Below are 13,137 nucleotides of genomic sequence, written 5' to 3'. Positions count from 1 at the left end.
AGACGATCGGGGCAGAATAACTTCCGGTTCCCACAGGCGCCAGGTGGAAGGCCGGAGAGCCGGGGCAAAAGGACTTCCGGTCTCCACGAGGGTAGTGGCACCTTTAGGCGTGGACCGTCGATTGGTGGAGGCTGTTGCTTGCTGACCGGGCAGCCGTGGGTTGTGAGGATTGCCCAGACCCTGTGGGCGGTGCCAGAGAATCGCGCAGCTACTCACGCAAACCCTTGGCGCGTCTCTCTGCTCCGAGCTGAAATCGGAGCTCTGGAGCGCAGGTCGCTGGTCCTCCTGCTAGGGATGCTATGATTTCGCCGACCTTTATTCTTTACCTTTCTTCGTTCCTTTCTAAAGTCATTACGTCTTTGGGGAGAGAGCATAATTGATAATTCTCTCTTCTCCATCCCACAGCGCTTTATGCGGCATTCATTAATAATCGTTCCCCAAGTTTGACCAGGTAAAGCGGCTTGGGGACAGTTTTCATAGGAAGAGCTTTTGAGGTTTACAGCGAAGTAGACTTTGCGAAGTACAATACTAACTACAAAGAGGAGAGAAATTACAGCCTTTTATTTGTGTAGTATCACAAATAGTAGTAGTATTTGTGTAGTATTTGAAGTAGTATCATAATATGATTGTGGTCAGGTTACAGTGTTCTTGTGGAAAGTTTTTTACATGAAGTTTGGGCCTGAAATTATTGTTTAAGAGCTGTGCAAAGGAGTGTTAATTGGTGAAATTCCTTTGTATTTTTTTTTTTTTTTTTTACTTTGAACTGATTAATGAAACTATGTTTCTGACCTTTTTATGGGTACGTTTATTTCTGAAAAGTTTGAAGGTGACATTAAATTTGCACCAGAATACACCTAAGCAAGTATTTACAGGTCTTTCTAATTTTCTCTATGGCCTTTCTTATTTTCTCGAATGTTTCCTAAAGGTCGTAAATTCTCCTGTAGGTTTTCACACTACCAGTAGGAAAAAAAAAAAAAAATGGATAAGGATGAATTATACTGAATGGATGAGCAATTTTTAAAAGAAAAGAGAAAAGCACCCAGAAAAGAGACAGTAACTTCAAAACGTCCTTACATCCGGGGCCCTCTTTAAAGCAGCATGAGTCCTATTCATCAGGGTTTTGCCTTTTTCAAACACTTCAAAATTGTCTTCAAGAAATTGCTTATGGAAAATTTTATCCTGGAGAGACTTTTGTTTTAGTTTAAATATTTATTGATTTCAAGAAGAGACAAGACCTAAAAAGCATGAACCACGTGGCACCAATTTCTAAGTTTCTTACATCCAACAGTCATTCCTATTGCGGTATAGGGCAGAATACAAAGTCCTCAGGAGAAATACAAAGAACCACTGTCTTCTGATTAAGTTTGGGGACAGTTTTCATGGATTATAAGGAGGTAGATATGGGGCTGTGCATTCTGATGAGAGCTCAGAGATGGGAAAACTTGAAATAGATGATGGAGCCTGGTGCATGGACAAATGTCTTTTTTTTTTTTTTTTTTTTGGACAGATGTCTTAAGACATGAGATCTGAATGTCATACTCATAAATTTGGACTAAGCATTTGTTATTATCATGGAAACGTGAAAATCACAAATTACTTGATGCCAGAATATAAATTGATGAAGAACTCTGAGAAATTGGAATAACTGCATTACTTTGAAACAGGTATAATGTGGCTGAGAGAACACTGGTGAAGGATTCTTGAAACCTGGTGCCCTGACAGCACGTGCATAATCATGTCCAAAAAATTCACTTTTTTTTGGCCTTTTTTCTCGTTTGTAAGATGAGGGATTGGTCTAGGTTGTGTCTAAGGTCCTTTTTATAGGCAAATGTATCAATGATTTGATAATTCTGTAACATAAGAAAACAGGTTTTTTCCATTAACCTTACATGTTGTTTGGCTTTCCAAGTGAATAGGACAAAAGGCAAACTGGAAAACAAAACCTTTCTTACTAAGCTAACATAAACACCCACAGAAGTTTATTTACCTTGTTAAAGTGAGATGTTGTTAGACTAACATTAATTAGAGTTGATGACTAAGAGTTGATGACTAAGCCTCTAAGAACCTGGACTTGGAAGCCTTACCCAAATTAAAACCATCTCCCTGGGGAAAAAAAAAAAAAGGTGTTACAGTTTTCTTAGTCAATAGCTAGAAACTGGAACAGTAGTGACAGTAGTACTAGTTTTGATGGTGTTTTGATGTAGGAATACATATAGTTCTGGGACACAAAAAGTCAAGGATTTTTGCCTTTTTGAGAGTCCAAGATGGATCATTTATTCATCCATCCTTTAACTACTATCACCTGAATATCATACACACCCCAGGCACTTGGCACTGAATCCCAGGAGGAGAGCGACCTTTTCTGCTCCTGAAGTTTGCAGTAGTTTGGGGAAACACACAGTAAATATTTAAATTAATATATAATTTCAAAGTGAGACAAGTGATGATGAACATCTCCCTATGCAATAGAAAATAAAGGGAAAAACCTGGAGGCTAGGTATGACTTCAGGTGTGACCTGAAGATAGGAATCTTGTAAGAGCAGGGTGAAGAGCAAGAGTGAAGGTGCTGAAGCTGCAAAATCTGTGAATCCAGGAATTGAAGGCAAAGCAGCCAGTGGCTAGCACTTAAGAAGAAGGTTACAAATTGTGTATTAACATTGTGACTTACTATATGCAGTGTGTGTGCGCATGCTCAGTCACATCTGACTCTTTGTGACCCCATGGACTGTAGACCTCCAGTCTTCTCCATCCATGGAATTTTCCAGGCAAGAATACTGGAATGGGTTGCCATTTCCTACTCCAGGGCATCTTCCCAACCCAGGGATCGAAACTGCGTCTCCTGTTTCTCCTGCATTGGCAGGTGGATTCTTTACCACTGTACCACCACTATGTGCCAGGCACTATGCTGAATTCCATTTCTTTTCAGATGCTCCAAACCCCTTCAAAACAGATGCTACATAGTAGATGAGAAATTAAGATCAAGAGCAGTGTTCTCAACCTTGGCTGCATAATAAGATCACCTGTGGATCTATTAAAATTTCTAGTCCCTGAACCTCACCCTCCATATATTCTGATTTAATTGGGCTGAAGTAGGGGCTTGGGCCCTTCTAATAAATCCCTTGTGTAATCTTAACATGAAGCCAGAATTGAGAATTGCAGTCTTAAAAGTTAATTTGCTCGGGGTCAGTTAACAACCAAGTGGCAGAGGAGGCAGAAATTAAACCTAGATCTGTCTGATTCTAAAACCTGTGCTCTTAGCCACTCATTAGTGCTTAATATTCAACTACATGTAGCACTAGTTACGTACTAAGAATTTTATAAAACACAGAAATAAAAATGAACAAGACAAGAGGCCTTGCCTTCCAGAAACTCACAGTCTTTTAAGGCAGAAGTCTCAGTAAATGAAGCTTGGCCAGCTCATGTAGGCAGAAGCAAGCTATCTGTGGACTCTGATTGAGATTAGTTATGTTCATATTTCAAGCTAGATTGGCATTGAAGGTAACTGATGCATCAGGGAATCTACGTGGGTGGATATTGCAGTCATCGTTTGAAAGGTGGTACAAGCCTAAACTAAGACAATGGCTAGGGTGCAAAGAGAATCTGCAGGACTCGCTGATCGCTGATGTAAGGGTGAGGACAAACAAGAAAGAAGTGGAAGATGAATTCAGAGTTTTGAGTTTCATGGACTGGTTGGAAGTGAACACCACTGATCTAGAATAAGAACACAGGACTGGCATCTGGAGTTCAATGAGTTTGAAATACTTGTTGGACATTTAGGTAAAACTCTTGATGAGAGTGTTGGAAATGTGTGTCTGAAATTGAAGTGAACAGATGGGTAGAAATAGAGTTCTGGAATCATTGACTTCCAGGTGATAGTTGAAGGCATGCTTTGCATAGTGTGTATGCTGTGTACGGAGTTTTTTAAAAAGATAGCAGACATCTAGAGGGAAAAAAATCCACAAAACCTGATATTGCTATATTTGAACAGTTCAATAAAGCTATTTTTATCTACAGTGATATTAAGCCAGTCAACTTGTGATCATCCATGATGAAATTTTAATACTTTGCAGAACTTTTCTGGCCATACGGCCAATTTAACAGATGATGCATAGCCATGGAATGCAAACCCATTTTAAATATTGGCCAAATATTTAAGACTGCTATATGATGCATTCAAAATGTAATAGAAATATCTTACAACAGTGTTTACATACGTAAATAATTTGTATGTAACCCTAGTTTTGACTTTGATTAATGTTACTTAAACTCAAAAAAACTGTAATGTTCTAGATATAAAACTAGTTAGAAAATTCTTAGGCTTAACTCATACCAAAACATTTGCAAAATAAATATGAACAAAGGCTTAAAAATGTAATCTTCAAGTTACAGAATGTGAAAGATATTTTTGAAATTGAAGCATTTCAATAAATATTGACATGGAACAACAGACTGGTTTCAGATTGGGAAAGGACTGTATCAGGGTTGTAAATTGTCACTCTACTTATTTATCTTATATGCAGAGTACATCATGTGAAATGCCAGGCTGAATGAAGCACAGCCAGAATCAAGATTGCCAGGAGAAATATCAATAACCTCAGATTTGCAGATGACACCATCCTTATGGCAGAAAGCAAACAGAGCTAAAGAGCCTCTTGATGAAGGTAAGAGAGGAAAGTGAAAAAGCTGGCTTAAAACTCAACATTAAAAAAAAGAAGATAGTTGCTTCCAGACCTATCATTTCATGGCAAATAGATGGGGAAACAGTGAAAGACTTTATTTTCTTGGGCTCCAAAAGCACTGTGGATAGTGACTGCAGCAATGAACTTAAAAGACACTTCCTCCTTGGAAGAAAAGCTATGACCAAACCTAGACAGCATATTAAAAAGTAGAGACATTACTTTGCCAGCAAAGGTCCACATAGTGAAAGCCATGATTTTTCCAGGAGTCATTTACACAATGTGAGAGCTGGACCATAAAGAGAGTTGAGCACCAAAGAATTGATGCTTTCAAACTGTAGTGTTGGAGAAGACTCAAGACTCTTGAGAGTCTCTTGGGCTGCAGGGAGGTCAAACCAGTCAATCCTAAAGGAAATTAACCCTGAATATTCATTGGAAGGACTGATGCTGAAGCTGAAGCTCCAATAATTTGGCCACCTGATGCAAAGAGCCAAGTCATGGGGAAAGACCCTGATGCTGGGAAAGATTGAAGGCAAGAGGAGAAAGGGATGGCAGAGGACAAGATGGTTGGATGGCATCACCAACTCAGTGGACATGAGTTTGAGCAAGCTCTGGGAGATGGTGAAGGACACAGAATCCTGGTGTGCTGCAGTCCGTGGGGTTGCAAAGAGTTGGACATGACTGAGCAACTGAACAACAACAACAATAAATATTGAAATAGTTGTTACCGAATGAATTATTTTTGAGGTAAAACATGCTCTTAATTGTAGTTTATAATGTGATGACTCAATTCTTTTAATATTTCTCTTTATTAAACCTCTATTTGTACAGGTATCCCTACCATTACTTGACCTTCATTTACAGCAAGTGATAATTTAAGTTCATCTCTGTTTTTTAATCAACGTGAGACAATTAGAAGCAAATCTTAAGAGAAATCATGTAGTAGTACTGTTAGAATGTTTTACCGACACAATTCAAACATGCTTGAATTGGTATTTGAAGGTTATCATGTAACTAAAAATCACATCATTTCAAATTCTCCAATAAAATTATATACTAATGAGAATATATTCATGTCCTCTAAAGATCTGCAAACACTACTTTGAAAAAACTATCATAATCTATCCAGTGTTTTTGCTTATTTGTATCTTAAAAAGTTCCTTAGCATAAATCTCCAATTCTCAAAATGTATTCCATAGAATTAATAGTAACAGGAATATGTGGGGAAGATAGGATTCTGTGCTCATATTTGGTAAGCATTCAGTTCAGTTCAACCGCTCAGTCGTGTCTGACTCTTTGTGACCCCATGAACCGCAGCACACCAGGCCTCCCTATCCATCACCAACTCCCGGAGTCCACCCAAACCCATGTCCCTTGTGTTGGTGATGTCATCTAACCATCTCATCCTCAGTCGTCCCCTTCTCCTCCTGCCCTCCATCTTTCCCAGCATCAGGGTCTCTTCAAATGAGTCAGTTCTTCACATCAGGTGGCCAAACTATTGGGAGTTTCAGCTTTAACATCAGTCCTTCCAATGAACACCCAGGACTTATCTCCTTTACGATGGACTGGTTGGATCTCCTTGTAGTCCAAGGGACTCTCAAGAGTCTTCTCCAACACCACAGTTCAAAAGCATCAATTCTTTGGCATTCAGCTTTCTTTATAGTCCACCTCTCACATCCATACATGACTACTGGAAAAACCATAGCCTTGACTAGACGGACCTTTTTCGACAAAGTAATGTCTCTGCTTTTTAATATGCTGTCTAGGTTGGTCATAACTTTCCTTCCAAGGAGTAAGCATATTTTTAATTTCATGGCTGCAATCACCATCTGCAGTGATTTTGGAGCCCAGAAAAATAAAGTCAGCCACTGTATCGACTGTTTCCCCATCTATTTGCCATGAAGTGATGGGACTGGATGCCATGATCTTAGTTTTCTGAATGTTGAGCTTTAAGCCAACTTTTTCACTCTCCTCTTTCACTTTCATCAAGAGGTTCTTTAGTTCTTTTTCACTTTCTGCCATAAGGGTGGTGTCATCTGCATATCTGAGGTTATTGATATTTCTCCTGGTAATCTTGATTCCAGCTTGTGCTTCATCCAGCCCAGCATTTCTCATGATGTACTCTGCATATAAGTTAAATAAGCAGGGTGACAATATACAGCCTTGACGTACTCCTTTTCCCATTTGGAACCAGTCTGTTGTTCCATGTCCAGTTCTAACTGTTGCTTCCTGACCTTCATACAGGTTTCTCAAGAGGCAGGTCAGGTGGTCTGGTATTCCCATCTCTTTCAGAATTTTCCACAGTTTATTGTGATCCACACAGTCGAAGGCTTTGGCATAGTCAATAAAGCAGAAATAGATGTTTTTCTGGAAATTTCTTGCTTTTCAATGATCCAGCGGATGTTGGCAATTTCATCTCTGGTTCCTCTGCCTTTTCTAAAACTATCTTGAACATCTGGAAGTTCATGGTTCACGTATTGCTGAAGCCTGGCTTGGAGAATTTTGAGCATTACTTTACTAGCATGTGAGATGAGTACAATTGTGTGGTAGTTTGAACATTCTTTGGCATTGCCTTTCTTTGGGACTGGAATGAAAACTGACCTTTCCCAGTCCTGTGGCCACTGCTGAGTTTTCCAAATTTGCTGACATATTGAGTGCAGCACTTTCACAGCATCATCTTTCAGGATTTGAAATAGCTCAACTGGAATTCCATCACCTCCGCTAGCTTTGTTCATAGTGATGCTTCCTAAGGCCCACTTGAAGGTAAGCACTGGATTAGAAAAAACTAAACAGATGTTGTCAATATGGGGATTCTGAGATCCTATAGTATTCCAGGAAAAAATTTGTCCCATAAAACATTTTTTCCCAAAAACAAAACAAAACAAAACATTTTTTCCCCTTTTTGGAGTATCTTCACTGAGCTTATAGTTGGCTATGTTTATGCACTGTCAAATAAACATCCCTCTCTAATATGTTTAGAGGCACCACAGTTCAAAAGCATCAATTCTCAGGCACTCAGCTTTCTTTATAGTCCAACTCTCACATCCATTTAAATTTAAATTATTTTAAATTTAAGCCATTTAAATTATTGTTTAAATTACTTTAAATAAAATATTTAAATTACTATTTACTTTATTTAAATTACTTTAAATTTTATTTAAAATTACTAAATTACTTTAAAATTAATTATTTTATTTTAATTATTTAAAATTTAAAGCTATTTAAATACTTTATATTTTTATTTATACTTAAATAAAATTTTTATTTAAATAAAAAATATTTATACTTAAATTTTTATTTATACTTAAATAAAATTTAAGCTATTTAAATTACTTTAAATAAAATATATTAAAAATTCAGGTCCTCAGTTGCACTAGCCACATCTCAAGAGCACAGTAACCCCACGTGGATGAACACTGAAGATTTTAAAACTTTTCTATCATCACTTATTTTGCTGGAAAGCACTGTATTAGATGATTTATGTAAATCAGTCTTCCTCAAAATACTGACCAAAAAATTAAGAAAGAAAGACAAAATCATTATCTACCACCAATTTATCCACCTAAAATTTATTGGTTCTTTTAGCATGTTGGAGACAGAATTATGTAATGCAAAGCTGCTGCACTTAATTGTGGTTTTTTAGTTTTACTTTGGGAAAAAGTCTGAGTTATGGCATTCTAAATGTTCAGACTTGGCACCAGCTTCTTCCAGAGGGACAGGCCAATTTCAAAAGGCAGTTTGGTTTCTCAGCAAGAATCATGAGTACGTGACCTGTAGAAAGGCTTTAACATGTTAATATGGACCAAGTTATAAAAAAATAAAAAGCCTCCCACTGGAAACAGTGTTTATTTGAATGTATTTTAAGTATTCCCTTAAAAACATCAAAGAGCTAAAAAGATAAAAAGAGATTAGCAGGCAAAAATCTAACGGAAAATGAGACCCCGGGAAGGTAAGCATAGCAAGGAAGCTGCTCTTGCCCAAAAATTATTTGCTGACTGGGTAAAAACTGAAATTCTGTCTTAACAGACTTTTCAGACAAGAGACTATGTAAAATCATGGAGTCTGCTAAATTTGGGGTCAGAGACCTCAAATTTCAAAGACAAGACCCTGGGACCTCCCCAGTGGTTAAGAATCCACCTCTTTCTCATATTCTTTTCCAATATAACTTGTCACAGGACATTGAATATAGTTCCCCGTATGATACATTAGGACCTTGTTGTTTATCCATCTTGTACATATAGTCTGCATCTGCTAATCTCAAGCTCCCATACCTTCTCTTCCCTGCCGTCCCCTGCCCCCAACTCTTGGTGATCACAATCTGTTCTTTATGTCTGTGATCTGTTTCATGATCTTCCTACATCCTTTGTCAGTGTTTTGAGGTGACAGGAGTCCTTTCACAGAGGGAGAGGATGAGCCCAAGGTTTACTATTAGTTGAGTCAGAATAGAAATCAGATCTTCTGATTCCTAATTCCTTGCTTTAAAAAAAAAAAAAAAGAATTCATCTTGTTCTCAGGACCATGCTTTAAATCTTTTAGATCATGTAAAAGAAATTTTTTTCTACTGTAGTAGCTTAACAGACAGTAATAGATAATTAGCAGTGACAATAATGGATAATTCTTGGTATATTTGTAGGCAAAGCTTTTATTCATTTTCTTGATAATATGCCCAGAATATTAAATATAAATTATTTATCTTTTTGTAGCTTCATACACTGAGGTCACCCACTATTCAGTAGTAGTTACAAATGTGAGCTAATGTAATAATAGGGACACTTATCTTTTTGGATGTAAACTCGGTAAATGTCTTCTGCAATTACTGACCTTAGCTTGCTTGTAATTTTTAAATTGAGGATAAGCTCTATACCACTCTCAAACAAACTGGAAGAAAAAAGAAATGACGGAGGTGCTTATAAATCAGTCTGGTCACAGACAGGTAAACTAACCTGAATTCTCATGGTTGAATTGCTTCCATCTGTGATGATTAGTAAGATCAATTCTGGCTACAGAAAAAAAATGTGGTCAAAGAGTGGGGCAGGATGGGGAACAGGGCAGGTTAAACCTCCAATCTTCTGAAAGAAGGCAGTGAGAAGAGCATTTGCCATTTAGATTTGGCCTTGATGTAACCCTTTCAGGGTGCTTTTTGGGTTTGTTAGGAAGCAGTGATGACTAAAGTCAATAAATTGAATGTATATAAAGTCAAATGGTCCCTGTAAGGCTTGGTATGTATCATCAGGCAACAAATAAACTAAACAAAGCCCAAGCAAGGTCACCATGGATGAGCAAGCAAATGCAAAACACAACTCTGAGACAAAGTCACTGAGGTATAAAACATCAGGGTGAGAAGACAACTGGAAAGATTATAGACTATAAACTATTTGTCAGAGAGGCAATGATAGAGACCAAGAATAAAGAGGCGACACTAGCTATTAATTATTACAAAGGCCCATACAATTTGAGGTCAAAAAACACAACGAGGTGCTAAGAGATTTCTCTCCTGCTAATTCACCACATGGTCGTTCTAGCTCTGCAACACTCTTTCATTCAAATGAACGCACACATGAGGGCTTATACAGCTTTCAGCCTCCCAAAGGCAATATGAGTATTCTAAGTTCTAAATGAACTTAAGCTAGACTCACAGTTGTCTAAAAGTGTATAGTGCTTTTACAAGGGGATGAAAAAAGTAGCAGAGAATTTCCTCTGGCTTCCCAATTATATATATATATATATGGAGAGGAGGTACATCTATATACACACAGCAGCAGAATATTTTATCTGATACAGATGGAGGACATAAATGATTAAATAGTTCAAAATTCCCTAAAAGAAGTATGCATAAGTCGAGGTGATGTAATGACTTCCCTGGTGGCTCAGAGAGTAAAGCATCTGCCTACAATGTGGGAGACCCCGGTTCAAACCCTGGTTTGGGAAGATCCTCTGGAGAAGGAAATAGCAACCCACTCCAGTACTCTTGCCAAGAAAATCCCATGGATGGAGGAGCCTGGTAGTCTAAAGTCCATGGGGTCGCAAAGAGTTGGACACGACTGAGTGACTAAACTTTTGACATAAAATACATCTATAGAAATTCAAGGGCTTGAATTTAGATTCCTTTGGGGAATTGTTGTTCAGTCGCTAAGTGTCCGACTCTTTGTGACCCCATGGACTACAGCACACCCGGCTTCCCTGTCCTTCACTATCTCCTGGAGTTTGCTCAAACTCATATTCATTGAGTCAGTGATGCTATCTAACCATGTCAACCTCTGCCACTCCCTTCTCTTCTTACCCTCAATCTTTCCCAGTATGAGAGTCTTTTTCCAATAAGTTGGCTGTTCACATCAGTTGAACAAAGTATTGGAGCTTCAGCTTCAGCATGAGTCCTTCCAATGAATATTCAGGGTTAATTTCTTTTAGGTTTGACTGGTTTGATTTCACTGCTGTCCAAGGGATTCCCGAGAGTCTTCTCCAGCACCATGGTTCAAAAGCATCAATTCTTCGGTGCTCAGCCTTCTTTACAGTCCAACTCTCACATCTGTAAATGACTACTGGAAAAATCATAGCTTTGACTATACAGGCCTTTATCAGCAAAGTGTTGTCTCTTCTTTTTAATATTCTGTCTAGGTTTGTCATAACTTTTCTTCCAAGGAACAAGTGTCTTAATTTCATGGCTACAGTCACCATCTGCAGTGAATTTGGAGCCCAAGAAAATAAAATCTGTCACTATTTCCACTTTTTCCCCATCTATTTGCCATGAAGTGATGGGACTGGATGCCATGATCTTAGTTTTTTGAATGTTGAGTTTGAAGCCAGATTTTTCACTTTCCTCTTTCACTTTCATCAAGAGGCTCTTTAGTTCCCCTTCACCTTCTGCCATTAGAGTGGCATATCGAGTTATCTGCATATCTATAGTTGTTGATATTTTTCCCAGCAGTCTTGATTCCAGCTTGAGCTTCATCCAGCCTGGCATTTTGCATGATGTATTCTGCATATAAGTTAAATAAGCAGGGTGACAATATACAGCCTTGACTCCTTTCCAAATTTTGAACCAATCCATTGTTCCACATCTGGTTCTAACTGTTGCTTCTTTTCCTGCATACAGGTTTCTCAGGAGACAGATTAGGTGGGACCGTAGATTTCCCCAAAACAGGAACAATCAAAATAATTTCCCATACAAATAAACTATCTAAAATAACTTTAAATTCAAAAAGGAAGGGAAGGGGAGGGATAAATTAGGAGTATGAGATAAACAGATACCAAATACTATACATAAAACAGATAAGCAGCAAGAATTTACTTACAGTACAGGGAACTATATTCACTGTCATTTATAACCTATAATGGAAAATAATCTGAAAAAATATACATATATAACTGAATCACTTTGCTATAAACCTGAAACTAAAACAGTATGGTAAATCAACTATAATAATTTTTTTCAATTAAAAAATTAAAAGTTTTAATTTCCTTGATATTTGAGAAACATTGCTTTCTTTTTAAAGCTAGGAACTAATGCTTTAATAATGATTATAGAGAATTAAAAGAACTTAAAACTTCAGAAAAAGATCTTTGATTAATAAAATTGATTGTACTATTGATGTATGACAGAACCATCAGTAGAAAAGACGTTCCAAACTGAGTAATATCATATGTTGCTCAGTGATGGCCTGGAGAGTCCTGGTGATGCTCAGTACTCTCAGAGGGTTTATTAGATACCTTAGCTCCAGAAGATCTCATAGCCCCTCTGTTATTTTAAAGAATGATCCTCTCCTAGAGCTTGCTTTTCTTTGAGGAAGTGTGAGCCAGTGGAAAAGCATGAGCATTGTTTAAAAGGAGGCAGATTTAGGTTCTGATCTCTGCTGTCTATGCCCAGCTGGGTATTCTTGGGCAAGTTGCTTGACTCCTCTGATCCTCCACTTCCTCATCATTAAAAGCACTTCTTGTTGTAAGGAATACATCTTATAAAGTCCTAAAAAATCATAGTTTTGTGGGTATTATTACCAATAACTTTGATATTCTCCACGACAAATGACCTTCGTATTTCTGTTGAATGTCTCCATGATTGCAGCTTTCTCACATCTTCATCCTTGAACAAACAGCTCTGTGTATGACAGAGTTCTCCCTAGAGTTCAACTGCACTCATCTTTTTCATTGCTCCTGCCTCTTGGCTCCATTCTGTGTGACAGCTTTTTGTTCAATTCTCCTCCCACTCCACACTCCCCACAGATTCTTGTCCTGGCTGAATATACTGTTTCTTTAGTCATTTTCCATATCACAGGTCCTCTGTCCCCTTACCATAACGTTGCTTTCTCTGGACATACTCCAGTCTGTTAATACTCTCCATAGGATTACTTCCAGAACAAACACCAGAGTTGCATCATCATGCCCCTTGTTTTGGATCCTTCTTTTAACAAAATGTCCTATCACAGTAGCATTTTTGGCAACCACATCCCAGTATTAAGTTGTGTTG

At 37.9% G+C, this 13,137-nt stretch overlaps 1 long non-coding RNA gene across 1 annotated transcript; it reads left to right on the top strand.

Annotated features, from left to right (window-relative positions):
• Window positions 1-39: 39 nt before the first annotated feature.
• On the top strand, window positions 40-4,576 carry LOC122688478. Its single transcript, XR_006339467.1, has 3 exons — window positions 40-451; window positions 1,508-1,664; window positions 4,521-4,576. It is a non-coding gene; the product is annotated as an uncharacterized LOC122688478 (long non-coding RNA).
• The last annotated feature ends 8,561 nt before the right edge of the window (window positions 4,577-13,137 follow it).

Source organism: Cervus elaphus, chromosome 33, assembly GCF_910594005.1.
Source record: "Cervus elaphus chromosome 33, mCerEla1.1, whole genome shotgun sequence".
NCBI classification, from domain to species: Eukaryota; Metazoa; Chordata; class Mammalia; order Artiodactyla; family Cervidae; genus Cervus; species Cervus elaphus.
Note: the sequence above shows the minus strand (reverse complement) of the source record. Positions and strands in the feature narration are given on the sequence as shown.